The sequence below is a fragment of the Oncorhynchus gorbuscha genome, linkage group LG21 (genome assembly GCF_021184085.1).
Source record: "Oncorhynchus gorbuscha isolate QuinsamMale2020 ecotype Even-year linkage group LG21, OgorEven_v1.0, whole genome shotgun sequence".
NCBI lineage: Eukaryota > Metazoa > Chordata > Actinopteri > Salmoniformes > Salmonidae > Oncorhynchus > Oncorhynchus gorbuscha.
The window spans coordinates 15,041,649-15,051,619 of NC_060193.1; positions in this window are offsets into that span (position 1 = coordinate 15,041,649).

Sequence of the window (9,971 nt, forward strand, 5' to 3'; positions counted from 1 at the left end):
TTTTAACACTGTTTTAAACACTGAATTATTACATTCTACACATGCGCATTGCAAATAATGTACAAATAAATCAGAAGTAGTGAAAAATGACTGCAATGTTGCTTGCACAATCTTTTTGCCATGTTGGTAAAAATACTTTTTTTTTTAAATACAAGTGCTACATTTTAAGGAGGCTATAACCATTAGACGTATTTATTCTATTTAATTAACATGTGTTCAACAACACCTCTCTGTGTCTGCTCCACCAACGCACAAATGTAGGAGACTTTCAACCTATGAGACAATCTTAGTCTCAGTCCATTGAGCAAACTAAATTAAATAGTTATTTTGAAAAATTGTATGACTTCTAATTTTCAACTTTCAAAGTTAAACACAAAAAAATATGCATTACAATTTCCAGGCTTCAGTCTTCTTCAAGCTTAGTCACTCCAGAAGCTTGTTTTTTAGGAATTGTGCCTTGGACGACAACCTCTGCCCATCCAGATTTAGAAGAATATTCTGCAGGATTTCAAAAGTGCATTTGAGCTCTGGTGGGAAGCTTAGGTTCAAACCGTAGATCAGTCCAAATAACAGAGCACACGCCATCGCAATGTTCCCCAAACCACACTGAGGACCTCCAAACCTTCAATCAGGACACCGATGTCCTCTGGGTCATCTCCAGCCTCCGCTCCCTCCTTCTGTATGCCATACGCTCCCATCACAGTTTGCTCCATGGAAGCGTTGGACTCAAGGTCTGTGGAGTAAAATATGACTAAACACATTTTCTGAGTCTAGAAAAAGTATGGCAATAGACTGGAGGCAAGACAAAGCTAAATATGCTGATTGCTGATTATAAACAACATTTACAATTTTATGAAGAAAAGTACAAATGAAGTCGTACAGTTGGAGATGTAGAGAAGTAATACAGATACATACATTACAAAAATAGTACAAATGAAGTCGTACAGTTGGAGATGTAGAGAAGTAATACAGATACATACATTACAAAAATAGTACAAATTGAAATCTAAGGTTGTACATCCCAGTGAGCACTGAAAGCATTCATTGGAGAACTAGGGAAGGAAGTAACATCTAGTGTATGTAACTCACCATATATTCCTTCACAAGTTTCTCATGGTCTTCGTTAGATTCACAAGGATTTGAGTTCGTCTGTTGAATGAAGAGAGTCGGACCGAAATGCAGCGTGTTGGTTACTCATGCCTTTAATGAATGAAAATGCAGTACATGAAATAACTGAAACTAAATACAAAAACAACAGAACGGAACGTGAAACTAATTACAGCCTATCTGGTGACTACAACACAGAGACAGGAACAAACACCCACGAAATACAAAGCGAACTCAGGCTACCTAAATACGGTTCCCAATCCGAGACAACGAGAATCACCTGACTCCAATTGAGAACCGCCTCAGGCAGCCAAGCCTAACTAGTCACACCCCTAATCATACACAATCTCAATGCTAATAAAACCCCAATACGAAACACAACATATAAACCCATGTCACACCCTGGCCTACCCAAACATGTAACAAAAACACAAAATACAATGACCAAGGCGTGACAGAACCCCCCCTAAGGTGCGGACTCCCGGACGCACCTCAAGAGCATAGGGAGGGTCCGGGTGGGCGTCTGTCCATGGTGGCGGTTCTGGCTCGGGACGTGGACCCCACTCCATAAATGTCCTATTTCCTCCCCTTCGCGTCCTGGGATAATCCACCTTCTCCGCCGACCATGGCCTAATAGTCCTCACCCAGGTCCCCACATAACTGAGGAGCAGCTCGTGACATAGGGGCAGCTCGGGACAGAGGGGCAGCTCGGGACAGAGGGGCATCTCAGGACAGAGGGGCATCTCAGGACAGAGGGGCATCTCAGGACAGAGGGGCATCTCAGGACAGAGGGGCATCTCAGGGCAGAGGGGCATCTCGGGACAGAGGGGCATCTCGGGACAGAGGGGCAGCTCGGGACAGAGGGACAGCCCGGGACTGAGGGGCAGCCCGGGACAGAGGGGCAGCTCGGGACCGAAGCAGCCCGGGACTGAGGGGAAGCCCGGGACAGAGGGGAAGCCCGGTACTGAGGGGAAGCCCAATACTGAGAGGAAGCCCAGTACTGAGAGGAAGCCCAGTACTGAGAGGAAGCTCAGGCAGGTAGTAGGCTCCGGTAAATCCTGGCTGGCTGGCGGAACTGGAAGAGTCAGGTTGTCTGGCAGATCTGGAAGAGACTGGTTGTCTGGCAGATCTGGAAGAGACTGGTTGTCTGGCGGCGCTGGGCAGACTGGCGGCGCTGGGCAGACTGGCGGCGCTGGGCAGACTGGCGGCGCTGGGCAGACTGGGAGCACTGGCGGCGCTGGGAGCACTGGCGGCGCTGGGCAGACTGGGAGCACTGGCGGCGCTGGGCAGACTGGCGGCACTGGCGGCGCTGGGCAGACGGGAGACTCCAGCAGCGCAGGAGAGGAGAAAGGCTCTGGCTGCGCTAAACAGGCGGGAGACTCCGACAGCGCAGGAGAGGAGAAAATCGCTGGCTGCGCTGAACAGGCGAGGCGCAATGGAGGCCTGGTGCGTGGTGCTGGAACTGGTGGTACTGGATCGAGGACACGCACAGGAAGCCTGGTGCGGGGAGCTGCTACCGGAGGACTGGTGTGTAGAGGTGGCTCTGGATAGACCGGACCGTGCAGGCGCACTGGAGCTCTTGAGCACCGAGCCTGCCCAAGCTTACCTGGCTCGATGCCCACTCTAGCCCGGCCAATAGGAAGGGCTGGTATGTGCCGCACCTGGCTCTGCACCCGCACTGGAAACACCATGCGCTCCATAGCATAACACGGTGCCTGCCCGGTCTCTCTAGCCCAACGGTGAGCACAGGGAGTTTGCGCAGGTCTCCTACCTGGCATAACTATTCTCCCTTCTAGCCCCCCCCCAATAATTTTTTTGGGCTGCTTTTCCGGCTTCCAACCACGTCGCCGTGCTGCCTCCTCATACCAGTGCCTCTCCGCTTTATCCGCATCTATTTCTTCCTTGGGACAGCGATATTCTCCCGGCTGCGCCCAGGGTCCTTTTCCGTCTAATATCATCTCCCACGACCAGAAGTCCTTATATTGCTGCTCCTCACAATTAACAGGGAGAGTAGGCTCAGGTCTGACTCCTGACTCAGCCACTCTCTCTCTGCGCTTTCCCCCAATAAATATTTGGGGGTTACTTTCGTTTTTCGCTCTGCGTCGCCGTGTTTTCCTTTTAGACTCCATTCGTCTATAGCCCTCTTCGCACTGCTGAAGCGAATCCCAAGCGGGCTCCTGCACTCTCTCTGGGTCGGCCGCCCACCTGTCGATTTCTTCCCACGTCGTTTACTCCATGCTTCTGCTGTCCATAACGTAGTTGCCAGTTACACGCTGCTCGGTCCGTGAGAGGTGGGTGTTTCTGTAACAGCGTTCGTCTGTTGAATGAAGAGAGTCGGACGGAAATGCAGCGTGTTGGTTACTCATGCCTTTAATGAATGAAAACGCAGTACATGAAATAACTGAAACTAAATACAAAAACAACAGAACGGCACGTGAAACTAATTACAGCCTATCTGGTGACTACAACACAGAGACAGGAACAAACACCCACAAAATACAAAGCGAACTCAGGCTACCTAAATACGGTTCCCAATCCGAGACAACGAGAATCACCTGACTCCAATTGAGAACCGCCTCAGGCAGCCAAGCCTAACTAGACACACCCCTAATCATACACAATCCCAATGCTAATAAAACCCCAATACGAAACACAACATATAAACCCATGTCACACCCTGGCCTACCCAAACATATAACAAAAACACAAAATACAATGACCAAGGCGTGACACCATTCTGATAATACTCAGCATTTTGAAAAAATAACTCGGCAGTCTTGATAAACTGCAAGTTTTGAGTATGGTTATTGTGTGGTAGACAACACTTAGGTCTCAGGAGCCCAAAAGACAAGTTCTCAACATCTATATAAGATCTCAACCAAATCAGACATGAAATGAAGCAACCACACACACAAGGTGGATTTCATTCTGACCAAAACGTTCACCATGTGATTTGACCAATTACTTCCTCGTCTCTGGCTGAAGCTGATGTAATCCGTATACTCACGATTAAGTGTTTTGATTAAGGGAAAACCTACATATTCTTGGCACTTTTGCCTATCATATGTATAGAGAATTATGCTCATGCAATTGTCATGACAGGGCCATAACACATTTTATAAGTATAGGTCTACCCATTCTAATACAAACCTCGGACATGGTCACCATGAGATGTCTCTTTTCTTCCAGACGCCCCACCTTTGCATGGAAAGATCTCCACCATGTGTGGAGAGTACCCGGTTGAGCTCAACAAATAATGTAGATAGCTGAGGTGCAGTAGATATGCACATGAACTCATTCATCTGAAAACGTAAATAAAAAAAGCACTTGTCACTCACCCTATCAGAACATCACAACAGTATACACAGGAAGACACAATGGATGAACAATTAATTACTAGCCGTTTGATCACTATATTATATCAACATCAGTGAGGGGAGAAACAACTGGTCAACACTTTGATTTGGCACCATCTTCCTTTTCTTGTGTGTGTGCTCACACTGGTGGCATACATAAAACCGGAGCACATATAGGACACACACTTCTTTCTCAGTGAACAGAGCTGGCCATCTGGTTTTGAAGTCTGCAACCAAGGGCTGTCCTTGAAGAACTTCTTGCCTTCTGTCACTATACGGTCATTGTTTCTCTTCTTAATCTCTGAAAGCACTGCAATTCTCTCATTTTCCAGACTCTGTGATTTCTCCTTTTGGATGCTGTAGACAGTAATTGACTTCTGCTTTTCTGGGCTTTTTCACATTCAACACTGGCAGATATTCGTCTTGGGCCTTGTTCTTTAGTGAATGTATCACCTCAGCACATCCCAGGCCTCTTAGGGTGAGGGGTCCTCTCAGGATCCCTCACCCTGTGTCCCCATCCTGCTTTCCTCACTGGAAACTTGGCACCTGAAACACTGTAGTGGGTTTGAAACAAAAACTCACGGGATAACAAATAGCTGAGCATGACTATCTGGCAACCTCAGAAGAACAGACAGGGTCAGTGAATCCATGTGCTTTTGGAACACTTCACATGTGATATTTCACATGGGGATTTTCAAGTGATGACAGTACCTTTCACATGTGGATTCAAATGAGTCAGAATAACTGATAACTAAAATAGCAGTGCTAAGTGCAACATAATGGCACCAGAGGGGATGGTCACCGTTTTACAGGCTCCTGTCCAATTGTCCATTTTGTGGGGGTGTTTTATGTACTGTTTTTAACTTGTTTTGTACATAATGTTTCCGCCATTGGTTCTAGTGACCGAAAAGTGCTTCTGGACATAAGAACAGCAATTACTTGCCTCAAACTGGATGAAGATTTGTTTTTTTCTTAATGAGTCGGCCGTGAAGACCATTAGGCCGGTAAACTAGGACATACGACAATCAATGCTGAAGCAGGAAACAGAGCGGGGAACCAGACATATATAGGGAAGGTAATGACAGAGGTGATGGAGTCCAGGTGAGTCCAATAATCACTGATGCGTGTGACGGGGGAAGGCAGGTGTGCGTAATGATGGTGGCAGGCGTGTCCAATGCTAGGTGCCTGGCGCCCTCGAGCGCCAGGGGGGAAAGCGGGAGCAGGCGTGACAATACGAGTATCTAGTTCTTTATTAACTGCTCAACACAGAATAGCCGCATGTGCACACGGCCTCAAATATTTTGGGAGAAAATACTTATATTTTATTCAGCTTTGTTCAATTGTATTGTCATAATAATGAGGAAACCAAGGCGCAAGCGTGATAAGCGTACATAAGTATTTTAATAAAGAGAGAAACCTGAACAAACCGTGAAGCTATATGACTAGTGCAAAAAGGCAATTAAACATAGAATAACAATGCACAAACTATCCAAGGAATATGGCTACCTAAATACGGTCCCCAATCAGAGACAAGGATGAACAGCTGCCTCTGATTGAGAACCAATCTAGGCAAACATAGACATGATAAACCCCATAAACATGCAAAAAACCCTAGACAATACAAAAACTACACAAACCACCCTTGTCACACCCTGACCTAACCAAATAATAAAGAAAACAAAGATAACTAAGGTCAGGGCGTGACATGTATACTTGATACTATAAAATAATATAAAATAATGCCACGGAATGATGAGCAAATTTTGCCTGCTAAATTAACTAGTGTATCCCACAGCCATTTGGCATAGCCATATCAGGACCTAACATAAAGACAACTCATAGTATGCTATCCTTTTCTTCTGAAATTAACTACATTTCTGCATATCATGCATCTTTAGACCTGTCTAAAATATATAATGGATTATTGTGAAGGTGTAGGCTATATTACATGGCTTTATGTCATGCCCTGGCCATAGAGAGGCTTTTATTCTCTATTTTGTTTAGGCCAGGGTGTGACTAGGGTGGGCATTCTATGTTCCTTTTTCTATGTTTTTGTATTTCTTTGTTTTTTGGCCAGGTGTGGTTCTCAATCAGGGACAGCTGTCTATCGTTGTCTCTGATTGGGAACCATACTTAGGTAGCTCTTGCCCACATGGGTTTTGTGGGTAGTTATTTTCTGTTCAGTGTGTTTTGCACCTGACGGAGCTGTTGCAGTTGTGTTCAGGTTAATAAATAACATGAACACACTGCACCTTGGTCCTCACCTTCTTCCACCAACAGCCACTTTATTCAACCTTTTAAAATGTCTTGTAGACTATATGTAAGCCAGGAGATGTAAAATGTGTTTATGTTAATTACCAGTCAATTACCGTGAGACCGACAATCACCGGCTGACAAAATGTTGTGACCGCCACGGCCCTAGTTATTACTGACTAAAGGTGTCTGACTTTAAAGTAAGCACACTGTCATGCGATGTAGAGTCGTTATGGAAGCGTTTTGACCAAAGGCGTCTCACTTCAGACAAAGTATTACAGGACACATAAAGTGTCAATAAATAGCATAGTTTTTCTGCTGATTTCTGAAGGTTGTCATGGTTCACAGGTTACTGTAGGGTGTGAGTGGTATTTAGATGGGTAGTTGGATCTGCCAAGCTTGTGTGTGTGTGTCAGAGCCAATATGGTTTGGAGGAGTCCAACCTGAGACTACCTAGCCACCAGGTATTCCTCTTCTGTTCCCAGGCTGGAGACCAGGGCTTGATTACAAACTGCTACGATGGCGGCAACATTTTTTGGTCTGATCTTTCAGCGGGAAGAGGGTGAATGTGTCAAAGATCTGACTGGGTCCAGCACCACACGGTATGGCTCGTTATATTGTTGTTTGTGTACTGAGGAACATGTAACTTGGTTCCAGAAGAATGCCAGGTTGACATGTGTTGTCATGGATCTTGCCCTGGTAGTAGAATTGAGCGATTGCCACTGGATGGGCCAGCTGCAAAGTCAAAATTGGCTTAATTGTAAAAATATCCTGAAAACGAAAATGTGCTTTCTGGTCTTAATCTAAGGTTAGGATTAAAACCGAATTTTATGACTTTGTGGCTGTGCCATTTAGTGACCACTCTGATGAACTGCCTCAAGTACATAAGTCATCCCAATAAAGGCCAACCTACGTGTGTTTGTGTGCGTGTGTGTTTGCGCTCTCTGTGTGTGTGTATGTGTTTGCGCTCTCTGTGTGTGTGTATGTGTTTGCGCTCTATGCTGTGTTTCTCTCTGTGTGTGTGTGTGTTTGCGCTCTCTGTGTGTGTGTATGTGTTTACGCTCTATGCTGTGTTTCTCTCTGTGTGTGTGTGTGTTTGCGCTCTATGCTGTGTGTGTGTGATCCTTCTGACTCATAAAGAATGTGTTGTCCCTTTCTCTTGCTCCAGAATGCATAATGTAGGAGAGGTGCCAAGGCTTTGGGATGTCTTGACATGAGAGAGGCCTTGGATTGAAGCAGCTCAAACAGGCTCCAAGTCAGGCACCAAGATGCCCAGAACAGTTCCCTTTTACAGTTTAAGGACGCAACACTTTATTACATACACTACCTAAAACATGCAAGGAGACATGCATGGAGGCTGTCTTTGCAACATGTGTGCTGTTATCTCTGAGACAGACATAGTCTCATCTAGGGTGCAACTTATAAGCACTTAGTATTAGCCATATACAGAATCCCAGTTTGACCAACTTTGGACAAACAACATTCCATTGATTTCGGACATTAATTAATTCATGTTCATTCATCATTTATGAAGGAAATAAGTATGGTATGTAAAAAGAGAGATGGGTCATTAATGTAACCCAAGATCAAGATAAGATTATGGAAATTCTATCCCCAGAACCACAGCAAGAGCCATCATCAGACCAAAGCAATATGAACCACATAGATATGGTAATGCAATAATAATAATATATATAGTAGTATTGTAATAATATATAGTGGTATTGTAATAATATATTGTAGTATTGTAATAATATATAGTGGTAATGTAATAATATATAGTGGTAATGTTATAATATATAGTGGTATTGTAATAATATATAGAGGTCATGTTATAATATATAGTGCTATTGTAATAATATATAGTGATATTGTAATAATATATAGTGGTAATGTCATAATATATAGTGGTATTGTAATAATATATAGTGGTATTGTAATAATATATAGTGGTAATGTAATAATATATAGTGGTAATGTCATAATATATAGTGGTATTGTAATAATATATAGTGGTATTGTAATAATATATAGTGGTAATGTTATAACATATAGTGGTATTGTAATAATATATAGAGGTCATGTTATAATATATAGTGCTATTGTAATAATATATACTGGTATTGTGATAATATATAGTGGTAATGTCATAATATATAGTGGTAATGTCATAATAGATAGTGGTAATGTCATAATATATAGTGGTAATGTCATAATATATAGTGGTAATGTCATAATATATAGTGGTAATGTCATAATAGATAGTGGTAATGTCATAATATATAGTGGTAATGTCATAATAGATAGTGGTAATGTCATAATATATAGTGGTAATGTCATAATATATAGTGGTAATGTCATAATATATATTGGTAATGTCACAATATAGTGACGTTGCCATTCTGCCCTTGAGCAGCTAATCCCCCAACAAAATACCTCCTCCTCGGGAAGCGATGACACGGACGTTGATTAAGGCAGCCCCCTGCACCTCTCTGATCCAGAGGGGTTGGGTTAAATGTGGAAAACACATTTCAGGTGAATCCGTTCAGTTGTGCAGCTGACTAGGTCTCCCCCTTTCCTCTCCCAGATTCCCCAGCGGTTGGCTGTGGAGGAGCAACACAATACCTCTGACGCTCTAAGCATGCCATAACCCAACTGATCCCCTAGTCACATGCACTGGGAGGTGGCATCCAATGTCTTGGAGAAAGAAGCCTTGGGATTCGAGGAGCTCGAACAGGCTCCAAGCTTAGAACATTCCCCTTTTTACGGTTCCAGGTTCTTGACCTTCTCTGCTTCAAGTGTAATACACAGTACAAACTACAGAGAAATGAATACAAACACAGAGCAATTATTTGAGAAAACAAGTCAGGAAATAATGAATGATGAGAAATGGGAAAACAAAGAGAATATGGGAGAATGACAAGATGCAGTCAGTGTAGGTCATTGTAAGACACATCTCCATCAACTAACATAACCAGAAAGGTATTGCATGGTGAAATTGGGGACATACTGCTTGCAACTCTGAATCGAAAAATGAAATGGAAATTGTTATTATTAGTCCCTACCGTGGGACAACTTTGAGGGATGAGAACATGGACCAGAAACAGAGACAATTACTTATGGTTTACTGTGAGGTCTGATCTGTATGACTTCAGGGGTTTATATATAGCAGCGTGTCTGGTTGAGTGGGGGTTTATAAATGGTTCTGTCAAACAGGAGTTAGAACACACAAGAAGGGGGAAGGGAAGGAGGAGA